The sequence below is a fragment of the Camellia sinensis genome, chromosome 1 (genome assembly GCF_055761805.1).
Source record: "Camellia sinensis isolate YWXY chromosome 1, ASM5576180v1, whole genome shotgun sequence".
Lineage (NCBI taxonomy): Eukaryota > Viridiplantae > Streptophyta > Magnoliopsida > Ericales > Theaceae > Camellia > Camellia sinensis.
This window is the reverse complement of record NC_138961.1, coordinates 205,323,148-205,336,560: the sequence shown is the minus strand read 5'-3', so window position 1 is coordinate 205,336,560 and position 13,413 is coordinate 205,323,148. Positions and strand designations below refer to the sequence as shown.

At 31.5% G+C, this 13,413-nt stretch overlaps 1 long non-coding RNA gene across 2 annotated transcripts; it reads right to left on the bottom strand.

Moving 5' to 3' along the window:
• Window positions 1-4,193: 4,193 nt before the first annotated feature.
• LOC114308995 (uncharacterized) lies at window positions 4,194-9,081 on the bottom strand. 2 transcript variants are annotated; one of them, XR_014329343.1, is made up of 3 exons: window positions 5,135-6,242; window positions 4,462-4,550; window positions 4,194-4,370 (listed from the first exon to the last, which is right to left on the bottom strand). It is a non-coding gene; the product is annotated as an uncharacterized LOC114308995 (long non-coding RNA). The 2 variants fall into 2 exon arrangements; XR_003645648.2 differs by lacking the exon at window positions 4,194-4,370 and adding an exon at window positions 8,203-9,081 and having other exon boundaries at window positions 5,135-5,228.
• Between the last annotated feature and the right edge of the window lie 4,332 nt (window positions 9,082-13,413).

The following is a 13,413-nucleotide window of genomic DNA, read 5'->3' as shown; positions in this document are numbered from 1 at the left end:
TGCCACCGCTATCACTACCACCATCATCATTACTATCACTACCACTACCATTACCACTACCATGCGACTGCTGCCTCCATCACCATTGCTACTACCACTACTTTCATCACCATTGTCATTATTGCCACAAGCACTACCATCATTGTACAACTACTGCTACTGTTACTGTCACTATTGCTACTATCACCGCCACCATGTTGCCGCCACTACCATCAACGCTACTGTTATTACCACCACTACCACTACTACTACCATCACCACCATACCATCACCACCACCACCACTACCACTACCACCATCATAATATAAAAATTGAAATATACAATTTAAAAATAATGAATTTTAAATTTGATCTTATATATATATCAAACAATTTATTTTTAGTTCAATGCTTAAATTTTTATCAAATAACTTTTCAACTTAAAAAATTCAACATTCAGTTTCTAATATTAATTTTCAATCTTCAATTTTTAATTTTTAGCTTTATCAAATACCACCTTAGTTAAAATAATTAAAAAGTCAAAACTTGTTAATAAAAAAATTAATTTTTTTTATGTGTATTCTTATAAAAAAAATTAAATAATTAATTTTCAAAAAATGACTATTGTTCGGGGAGGTTTTCATAAAAAGAACCTTTGATTCTGGCAAATGGATCTCCCCTTGCTAGTATGCGCGTGCTCTGTAATTATTAATCACATTGCTCATCCAACAGGATCAAGTAATTATTGAGGTGAAAGCAGCTCTCTCAGGAGTAAGTTTTCTTGCCATCTTAGTATGACTAGTCTAATAAAATTTCACTTGAATTGCGAAGACTTGGACCTTGTTTGGTTTGTGTTTCTCAAAAAATTTTGAGAAAAATTCTCTACAAATAAGTTTTCAAAAGTAGTCAAACCAAACAAATTTTTACAATTTTTTTTTTCAAAACTTGTTTGGTTTACAAGTTTTTCAAACAAATCTCTCTCTCATACACATCAAATCAATCACTTTTTCCAAAACTTTCTCTCAAGATAATTTTTCAAAACATCTTTTGAAAAAAACCAAACCAAACAAATTTTCATACTTTTTTATCTCAAAACATGTTTCTCAAATACAAACCAAACAAGCCCTTGGTTTTTCTAAGTCTTGGTTTAAAATATTGCCCAATTTTCCATTTTTGCCTATCAAATCCAACACACCTTTTGTTTTTTGAGAAGTAACAGTCATTTGTTTTGAAAAGTTAGTTAAAAATTAATTTTTTTTTTCACTTTTTAAAAAAAAAATATAAAAAATAATAAAGAGATAATATAATTCAAAATAGATTAAAAGTCAAAAATTAATTTTTAATTATGTCCTCAAATTAGTCCAATATATTAAAAGAAAAACGGAATAAAGCACACCAATCTTTTAGATCGGATTGTTTACGCCATTTGACTGCAATTCTCTATAATCGAATTCTATATATATAAAATAAAATTAACATATTTTTTTTATGACAGTGATAATAACAATCAAGAACTCGTGGATAACAAAATATCACACACTATTTTATTTATTTATTAACTAGCGTATGCCCGTGGCTAAAGGCACGGTGCAAATAATGATGAAATCAAAATGTAATTAAATATAAAATTGTTGGGTTAAAATATAATTTATCCAATTTGTTGCTAAAAATTTGAAGTCAAAATATGAATCAAGGTCTGGTTAATTTTGAAAAGATATATATATTTTTTTAAAAACTTGAAAATATGTTTAATTGTATATTTTAAAAATAAACCTTTCCTAATCAGCTATTTAAAGTAAGGCAAGTAACCCGATCATAAACATTTTGGTTTTATTAACAAACTTTATGACTCTAAAGTGTAAACTTCATATCAACACAAAAATTAAAAATAAAAGCATTCTTGCTAGGGGACAACTTCAAAATAAGGGAAAACTAAAATGATATCCAAACTAAAATTGTGCACAATTTATTTGAGCACAGAGAGAGAGAAAGAAAAAAGTTGCAAGAACTTTTCCTTTGATAGCCCACTACCATCCAAATATAACCAAACATAGGCATTAATTGAAGACCCATGGTTTAGGAACAATCGCACAGGTTGCATTAACAATTGGGTTACTAATTCATGGCTCTCAATATATTAATACCATCAAAAATTATTAAAAAACAACAACAAAAGTTTCAACTTTGTCGAAGGCAGTAATCTACTATAAATTCACAACAATCATCACTGATTGCAGCTCTTTAATGAAACTTGCCTCAATCATTGTCAACAAACTTGCAACACAATTTCTCCGCAACTAATTTGTTGTTGGGATATTTGAATCAAGATAGTACAAAGAAAGCTACTATGTTCGTATCCCCCAACTCATAATCGAAGTGGTCTTGTGCAATCTCATGTGCGGCCATCATTAAGTTGGGTCTACCAAACAGCTAGCATTATCATGACATCATTGGCAGTAACAACCTAATAGTAACGATGGATATATACATTTCATCACAACTTGTTAGTAACAATTACTTTTGGTTTTGTTTGGTTTTCAAAAAATAATGAAAGGAAAGAAAAAATTATATAATATCTCCTCTATGGTCACCTAAGAGAATTTCTCCTCTATGGTTACCTTTAATCATTCGCCTAAGAAAAATTTGGGATGGGACATTTCTCATACACAAATATGCACGAATACCTTACTTTGAAACAACGAAACATGTGGTTAGCAAACAGATAAATAAACCAAAAAAAGGAAAGAAGAATTCAAGAAACAGTTAAACAAAAAAAGTTGAAGGGAAAAATTTTAAAAAAATAAAATAAAACAACAAAAATATGCTAGAAACTTCAACTGATAACATTTAATAATTTATTTACTATAATAAACTGAAGCACATGCAACCACATTATAGCTTAGCTACGAATACAAACTTTTAATGCCTTTATCACTATGAATTTCGGTGATTAAATTCTTTCTACTGTTACCTAAAACCTAAATTGGTGGCAATAATTTGTTTGCTTTTCCTATTTGTTTTTCCATTTTTTTTCTTTAAATTCTCAGCAACCAAACATTGCACCGAAAGTAAATGTTGCCTAGAATTGAACCAAAGGCATTAAAAGAACCATTTCATAAAACCCCAAATAAAGATAAACTAGAGAAAATAAACCTATAGAAAACACCCATTCATGGAAACCAAAATAAGAGAAAGATGATACCATTAATTAGATTTGTGTTTCTTAACTTAATTAGTTATGTCTACCCAAACAACTTCTCATCCTTATCCTTCAAAAAAACTTTAAAATTCCAAATGATTTAATGAACCCAAAAAACCTCCTCAAACAATTTCTCATCCTTCATCCTTCAAAAAACATCTTAATCTAGCAAGGATGCTTGGGATCATACACCAAGAACAGCGTGTACAATTCAGATTCAAACTTGGGTCATCAAGTGAACTACAATTATCTTTTAGCAACTTGAGCTTGCCAAGAACTGCTGAGTTCAACTTACAGCCCAACAACTAGAAGGAGATTATGTTACTATTGAAAATACATTACGTGTAAAACAATTCAAGATGTCTGGGGAGGAACCCAAAGAAAATAGAAGCAAAGTACAACTTCTTTCCATGCATCAACAAAAGGATCATTGACAGCTATAACATCCATGTCATCCCTAGATGTTGCTATTCGTAATACCAATCGTCAAATCCGACCAAAACTTGAAAAAGTAAGCAATTTGAGTGAGTTCAGTTTTGTTAGTCAAAATGTAACACCCTATCCCACATCGGAAGTTTGCATGGGTGATCTTGGGCATATATAGCACCACTACCTTGCTACTAAATAACTTGGACTTAAGCTTTTGGGTATTGTTGGTCAACCCACAAGTTATTTGGGCCAGCAAGTAGTGGGGCGTTACAAATGGTATTAGAGCCGACCCATGCACACAACCATGTGGGCCACTTATTCTGGGCTGGCCACGAGCTTGTCGTGGTATTCTGATTGATTATAGACCCTCGTGAGGACGCGAGGATTTATAAGTGGGGGAGTTTGTAACACCCTATCCCACATCGGAAGTTTGCATGGGTGATCTTGGGCATATATAGCACCACTACCTTGCTACTAAATAGCTTGGACTTAAGCTTTTGGGTATTGTTGGTCAACCCACAAGTTATTTGGGCCAGCAAATAGTGGGGCGTTACACAAAATAACTTCTTAATCTAGCTAGGATGCTATGGATCATACACCAACAATTAATTACAAGGTCAAATTTTTATCGAAGGAAAATAAATTGCATACATAGTTAATAAACAACTGAAACAAAGAATAGTACGAGATGTTGGTTGAAGAACAACTGTAAGAGGCATTGCAGTTGCTTTGATAGGCTGCATACTCCTAGCAATACATTTTCTGTATGGTTTGGACCAAATCATTCTGTGTTCATAACAATATAAGCAAACACTACTCAACTGCACAAAGAGGAAACAATGGATTACTCAACTGTAAGGAAGATGGCTTGCCAGGAACAACAGTACCAAAAATGCTTGATTGAAACTTTGCAGAATTCAGATTGCGATTGAAAGACGACACCTGAAACGAAATAAAACAATAATAATAACAACAATGAGAGCAATTTCCATGTCGCACATTGCAATCCATGAGTAGTGAAAACTAAATGACATAATGTGGAAACAAAATTAGAGCAAAAATAAATAAATAGATAAAAATAAAAAATACACATACAACAGAATTAAGCAAAATCTGATAAGTTATTGGCAGAAGTGGCACCAAACATTCTAACACAAATTTTCTTAAAAAACAAAGAAAGTTCTAAGGTTGAGAATTTAACTGGAAAAAAAAAATAAAAAAATAAAACATTACCATTAAGAAATCATTATACTATTTACCCCAATCTATCAAAAACAAAATCATAATACTATTTTTTGAATCAGAACAACCATGAGAAACCATGAAACAAACTCAAAAACATCACCAGCCAAGTGATAACCACCATTATGGATTCAAAAAATAAGAATATAAGAATATAATTTGAGAGCTGATATATACCAATCATGAAATTAGAATCAATAAACTCTATTCATTAGCAATCAAACATTTAGTAGTAGTCAAGGATTCTTAAAAATTAAGTGAAATTAAGGTTTTAGTTCACTCACGATTAGGGTTCTTCACTTTGAATCTTGGAATCTCCTTCACCTCGGAGCTGTCGACTTAACAAAGAAAGATTTTCAACTTGTATTGTTGTCTTGGCTGCAGTAGAGTAAGAGACCCCGATTTATGCTTGGAATAGAGCATTCTATGAGGAAGATAACCACAGCATGAACAGATTTGGTAGAAATTACAAATATATAACCCGTAAACAAAACCCTAAAATAACCTGTTTGATTATGTTGATTTACCTTGCGAGCCGAGTTAGAAGAGTCAGGAGCGAGCGAAGAGGGAGGGTTCGATTCAAAAACAGACATAGCCCGACAGAGAGAATCTTACCTTGCGAGACGAATTTGAGAGGCAATAATCGAGGATTGGAGAGCAGTTTCGAGAGTGAGCAAAGATGGAGGGTAGGAAAGAAGAAGAACAAAGAGGCAGAGAGAGATAAAAAGGGAATGGAGAGGAGACGTGGGTGAGAACAGAGAAAGAGAGAGAGAGAGATAGATAGGGAATGTGAGGAGAACGTGGGTAGATGGGAAGCTTGGGAGAGAAATGTTTGGGCGGGAAGTATCGTTGATCTAAACCATTAATATAAATTTAGGATTCATCTTAGCCGTTCAATCGAAATGTATCTCTGATACATTTTATGTATTTTTGAAAACCGTTCTGCTTTATTATATAAATATGAGCACAAATGGACTTTTCTATTACATATCCAATGAGATATATATGTAATGCATACATGCATGTGCATGTGTGTTTTTATGGGTCTCTTATTTGTAGATTATGAGAATTTCTACCCAAATAATAAGAAGCACTGAAAGGGGATGAGCAAAAATCAGAGTCAAAAGGTGAGTTAGTAACTTTTTATTTACAATTTATTCCATGTGAATTGTGGATTCAGTGTTGTATTCTTGTCATTGATGGAAATGTTGCTAAACTAATCTTCTATTTGGCTGTCAAGAAAAAATGGGAAAGAGATTGTAGGGAAAAAAAAACACTCATTAGTTCTACAATGAGCAAGAAATTGGGTATCAATGCTATTTTACCGGTGATAATTAATTGAAGAACTGAAGAATGGAAACACAAAAACAAACACAGCCAAAAAAAAAAAAAAAAAAAAGAAAGAGCATAGAGAGAGAAGGGGAGAGTGCAAAAAACAGGTATGTCTTGATATCTACACATAACATAACATGTGCAAAACTCACTATACTTTTCTCATATATGATAATATGAGCACAAATGGGATTTTGTCATGTGTGTTTTGCCCACGAAAGTAGGCAGATGAAAACTATGCAAGCTTTGTCAATTAAATTTTTAAGGCCAATCGTAATATCTAAAAGAATATAATGTATACACATGTATTTCAGCACCTAAGGCTAAGGCATTGTTCCTTTGAAGAGTCAATAATCGAAAGTTCCAAAATAAGTAAACTCAACCTGCTAAATCTCAAATGAAACTAAAAAGCTTAGCAATCAAATGCTTTTCCATTACAAAACATCTAACTTTGAATACAATTTTTTTTAAAAAAAAAAAAAAAAACAGAGTATGGAAATGGTTAAAAAAACAACCCAATGGAACAAACACCCAATGATTAGTAGTTAAAAAAATTATTAGAATCTGAACCCAACTATTCAGAAAATAAATCAGGGAAAAACTTATTATTGCTTTGTTTAAAAGCAATCAACTTGGAAATCACCATAATGAACCAAAAAAATTCTTAGAATCTGAAACCAACAGATTCTAAATTTCATTAGCAATCAAATACTTTTCCATTACAAAAAATCAAACTTTGAACACAAAATTTAAAATATATATATGAGCACAAATGGACTTTTCTGTCACATATCCAATGAGATATATATGTAATGCATGCATGCATGCGCATGTCTGTTTTGCCCACGAAAGTAGGCAGATGAAAACTATGCAAGGTTTGTCCATTAAATTTTTAAGGCCAATCATAATATCTAAAAGAATATAATGCATACACATGTATTTTAGCACCTAAGGCTAAGGCATTGTTCCTTTGAAGAGTCAATAATCAAAAGTTCCAAAATAAGTAAACTCAACCTGCTAAATAAAATAAAATCCCAATCAACAAATCCAACTTCTAAGAGACTGGGGGATTATAAAGGAACCTACTACAACTGTATAGGGATAACTTGAAAATGGAGTCTGATAGCAAGAGGAAAATACATTATTTAACTGTATAATATAGAGATAAATTGACATTTTTTTTCACTATTATATTCCATATCAGTTTAGGTGTTTTCTTTTGTCTAACATTAACAATACATTATTTAAAAGAAATACAAATAAAATAAAAATGATTGCCCATAACAGGATAAGAGGATAAAATTATGGAAAGTAATCCTCTTAACCACTCTAATACTGTTCTTAAATTCAACACTTTAGTTTTGATCCTTTGTCTAGAATATCTACACATAACATAACATGTGCAATTGAAATTGTTTTGCTGGGAGACGGGTGGTGAGAGTAGAAAGCAAATTACACATAACATAAAGAGAACTTACCAAATCCAGTGAACTTTCAGAAGAGAACTTTTAGAAGAGAACTTTCAGAACTGATGTTTACAAATTGTGAGACACTCATATAACTCAACAAATCAAGAATATAATAAAAAGAAAATTACACATGGAAACTATATTCAACTCACTGCATGTCTGCCAGGGGGTGGGGATGAAGAAGTAAAAAATGCTTTAATATAATGTTAAACTAGACGATTAAATACCTATTTACCCCTATCTATCACAGAAGCTGAAATTAAATGACAAAAATAGGAGTTAAAAATATGTTCCATTGATTAAATACCTATTTACCACAATCTATCACAGAAGCTGAAATTAAATGACAAAAATAGGAGTTAAAAATATGTTCCACTGATTAAATACCTATTTACCCGAATCTATCACAGAAGCTGTGGGAGTTACACTTATGGATTCAAAAAATAAGATAGAATCAATAAATTCATTAGTCTATTCATTAGCAATCAAACAATTAGTAGCAGTCAAGGATTCTTCAACATTAAGTGAAATTAAGGTTTTAGTTCACTCACGATTAGGGTTCTTCACTTTGAATCTTGGAATCTCCTTCACCCGATAAAGAGAGAGTTCGAGAGCAGCGCCAAAGCGTCGAACAGACAAAAAGAAATCGAAACAGAGGGAGAAAGCTGTGGGAGTTACACTTATGGATTCAAAAAATAAGACAAAATCAATAAATTCATTAGTCTATTCATTAGCAATCAAACAATTAGTAGCAGTCAAGGATTTTTCAAAATTAAGCGAAATTAAGGTTTTAGTTCACTGACGATTAGGGTTTTTCACTTTGAATCTTGGAATCTCCTTCACCTGATAGAGAGAGTTCGAGAGCAGCGCCAGACAAAAAGAAATTGAAATAGAGGGAGAAGATGAGAGATAGAAATCGAGGAAATCTTACCTTGCAAGCCGAGCGATGAGGGAGGGTTGTAAGGGGAGAAGTGAGCAGCGTCAGTATGTAGAGGAAAGAAAAAGATCAGAGAGGGCCAGAGAGATAAAGAGGGAATGGGGAGAAGACGTAGGTGAGAACAGAGGGAGATGGGATATAAAAATAGAGGGAGATGATCTCTGTGGCTTCAAAGAAAAAAACAGAGGGAGAGGAAGATGATCTCTGTGGCTTCAAAGAAAAAAAACAAAAAAAATCTATAATCAATATATATACACACAAAGAAAACCTTACTAATCTGGCTGCTAATCACCCATAATGAAAGAGAAAAACTAACTCAAGGTTGGTTTCATTGAAAACAAAGGGCTGGTATGTGAAGGGCCAAAAGATTTTGGAGAACCTCACCGATTTTGGAGAACCTCACTGATGTCGCCGATTTAGACCCACCGATCTAGCAAGGCTAGCACCCAACAAACTCTCTATCTGCGAAGTCGCCAATCTACTATGAAGGAGATTGAAGATGAAGAGTAAGCTCTGAGAGTGAGAGATTAGAGAGACAACTCAATTTTAAATTTTGAATGAGAGAGAGAGAGAGAGAGATGGATGGAAGGGAAGAATAAACCTAATGAGAAAATGTATTTGTCTCTTGGACATCGTAAGATTGAATCACCATTGTAAATCCACCATTGAAAATGTATTTGCCTCTTAGACATTTTTTAGCTGTTGGATTGAGTCAATCTAACGGTTCATATTGTGACAAATGGACAATAGTCCCATCTGAATTCAAAAACCATTACTCCTTATTATATAGATATTTTTATGTTGCTTCAGTGGAAGTACACGGTGGCAGCCCAAAACAAGGGATGGACAACATGTGTCTTCAAGTAAAATTTCACGTGGTACTCTCATGAGACGACACGTATCAGCCTTCTCCCCCTCCCCTTCGCAATTGACACCATAATAATATGAAGTAAAGTTTTATGTGCTTTTTTAAGAGGCGAATTGAAAGTCACTTTTCAATTTTTAATTTATTTTAAGTTATATTATTTTTTATATTTTTTATATGTTTTTTAAAAAAATTTAAAAATTAACATTTAACTATTTTTTCAAAATATTTCTTAATATACACTCTTAAAATAGCGTGGTATATATATTTTTAATTATGTTATTTTTTTGAATTATAACTAATGAGATTTTTGATTATATCTTATGTTGTATTTAATTATATATATATATATTTTTAATAATGACTTAAAAAATATAAAATTATATTATCTTTTTCATAATTATAAAATAAAATGCTAGAGACCTCAAAAGATTTGTCAAAATTTATACCAAATATCTCACTCTCACACCATGTAAGTTCTATGCAGAACTCATACCCATATAAGACATTTGATGACAATTTTAATAAATCTTTTAAAATTTCTAAATTACTCAATTATAAATATATGATAACCCTTGATGCTCCTTCTGCTTTTCAATGCCCCACCACCATAAAAAGAGAAGAGAAGAGAATAGCACATATTATATGCTATGCAGTGCTCCTTTTAAAATTCAATGTTTAATTTTTTTAAACTTGTCTTTTCTGCTTCTTGGGTCTCTCGTTCCTTCACTACATTCACTCACAAACAAAAGAAAACCAAACCACCAATTCTCTTTAACTTCCAAGCCCCACCTACCACACTCACATCTATATATCATTATTATTATTATTGCTCTTGTCCTCGTGGTCGTGATCAATTGTTGGTATGGGGATGCCGATGTGCGTAGAGTGTGGGAGTACAAGCAATCCTTGCCGGTGCAAGGTGGTGGGACCCACACTCGGGTTTTTGGCGTTCATAATAGCGGCGGTGGTGGAATGGCCTGTGGGGGCTCTTGTTTACTGCTTTCGCCACTCTAAGGGCCGTCGCATCATGGCTCACCCAGTCACCGTCGTTTATCCTTGTGTCTCCAATGCCATTCCTATTTGATTTCTCTCTAGGTTGCTCAAAGATGTTATCAATATTTTGTAACTTTTTCGCTTTTGCTGTTGGTACACGCATTAAATAAATAAAAATTAAAAAAATAATATTATATTTTGTGTGCTAATTAAGTGATAAATGTGTTCTCAGATTTGAGTTTTGGTTTCTTCTCTAACTTTATTTTTTTTTAATTAAAAAATTCACTTGAGACATAGAGAGGCTTTTTAAAGAAGGGTCTGGCTTTGGTCCAGTCTACCATCGGATTTGACCATGCTATTGGGCTCGTGGGGCTCACCACGGGTCTCGTTTTGAAAATCTGAACCGTTCAATTTGTAAAACTTTTCAAGTATTAGATGTTTGTAATTACGTTGATCGGATATCGATAGTTCTGTGATCAAATCAGTTTTGTATAATAAAAAAAATAGACGGTGAATAAATTAACGGTTGACAAAAAACTGTTTTGATCACATGGTTATCGGTATCTGATTAACATGATTTTTTACAGGCATGTAGTACTCGAAGAGTTTTACACATTGAATGGTTCATATTTTCAAAACGGGACCCGTAATAGACCTCCACGAATCTAACAACACGGTCCAATCTGATGATAGACTAGATCAAAGCCTGACCCTTTAAAGAAAATAACATCCAACCTTCATTCCTAATGGTGTTCATTCTTTGTACCTACATTCCATTTTAATTTACCAAGAAATTTGTTGTCGAAGCACAAATTTGACGGATCCACCGCCGCCTTACTTTAAAAAACAGAAAAGAAAAGAAAAAAACAAACAAGCAATCGTGTAATTTTGGTAATAACTTTTCCTTTGTTACCAGATTTTCTTTACAAAAAAAATAATAAACTCAAAAAGGGTAAATTGTTGATTAGCAAGGAGTAAAACTTGATACGAGTAAAACTTGATACGAATTTTTGTTTGGTTTGATGATTTTTTTATTTTATTTTATGTAATTTTTAACATTTAATACCACTAAAACTGAAATTTTATTATTTTTTTAAAAATATTTTTATAGTGAACAATAAACAAATTTAATAGAATAAAAATATTTTTTATTTTGAATTTTTTTAAAGTGACATCGTCACCATTGATTGCTATGGTGATTTTTACCATCTTGTATCACTTTTTTTGTCACTGCTACCGCTATCCCCATTATTGCTACTCTCTCTATTTCAACGGTCACTATTGCAATTATAATCTGTGAAGTAAGAAAATTTTATGGGCTATATAAGTGATTTTACATATTTTTCTATTAGTAATTTCACAAACACCGTTGGTTAAGTACAAAGAGTTTTATTTCAATCTATTTTCTATGAATCATTTTGTATGCTTAGCATTGCACTACTTATGTCTCGTTTAGAAAGAGTTTATTTTAGAAAAATTTTAATTTTATGACTAAAATATGAGATAAAAAAATTTAATATGTTTGAAACGATTTTTTAATTTTTTTTGAAAATATATGTAAATAATAGAGAGAAAATGAAATCTTTAACTTTTTAGTATATGTTATAGACTTTTTGATATTTTTGTACTTTTTAGCTTTTAAGCTAAAAGTGTTGAATGCCAAATGAGGCCTTAGTCACTTAAGAAAGAAACACAATGGCCCCGTTTGGTAGAACTGTGGGAAAGTGATTATAACTTATACCCTAACAGCTTATAGCTTATAACTGTGAACATAAGTTGATTTTTGACTTATAAATTAAGCTTCTCCTCCCTCATTCAAAGAATAAGTTGATTTTTGACTTACAAAAAACTATAAGCTGTATTGTTAAATTGAGCCAAACACATCAAAATAGCTTAAATTAAGCTAAAAGCTGAAATAAGCCTTACCAAACAGGGCCAATGAGTCCTCGTTTGGCATGAGATTTTTTTTTGAGGTTGGGGGTTAATTTAGCCAAAAATAAATAATAAAATAAGTTAAAAAATCAATAAGACAAAATATCACATCCAAATTATAATCATTTTATTTTTTCTCTCACAAAAATTAAAAAAAAACTAAAAAATCCAACCCAATGTACTTTATAATCTCAACTTAAAATAGTTAAAAAAATTAAAAAGACAACTCACTTTTCAAACAAAACTTGAATTTCACTTCGTGCGTTTAATCCATCCTATCCTATCAATCATAACACAAAATAGTACTATTTTAAAACAAAAAGAAATAGCAATTCAGTGTAAACGTATATAAAAAAAAAAAAAAAATTACAAATCAATTGAAAATTTTATAAACATTAATGATTATAATTCTAAAAATTTTCATGTATTTGTAAAAAAATAAATCACCCGCTGTATTTTACCCTTAAAACAAACCAAGTATGATCATTGCTTTGGGTCATTGTTTGATTTGAAAACTAGTCTAATTTTTATTAAATCCAAACCGGTACCTTGTCGAGTCAGCTCAACTCAAATGAGAATTGGGTTTGGCCAGGCTTAGGATTTGGTAGTTTGGTTTGTCTATCAACTCAACCCGCGAGTTTGACAAAAATTATGAAAGATATAGGAGGACTTATATGTAGGTCTTAATAAGTAAATTTATTGTCTAATAGGTTCTTTAAAAAAATTTATTAAAAAAACGACACTAATTGTAAGTTTTAGCGATAATTTATAAAAATCATGACAAAAAAAAGTCACTAATTGTTAATTTTTAACGACGTATGTAAAAAATTGTCACAAAAAAATTATTTTTAACGAGAATTTTATCAAGACTTATTTTCAATAGGACTTGATGGGACTTGAAAATAAGTTTTAGTAAAATTGTCGCTAAAAATAATTTTTTTATGATAATTTTTAATATATGTCACTAAAAATTGACAATTAGTGACTTTTTTTAATCATGATTTTTATAAATTGTAGTTAAAACTTATAATT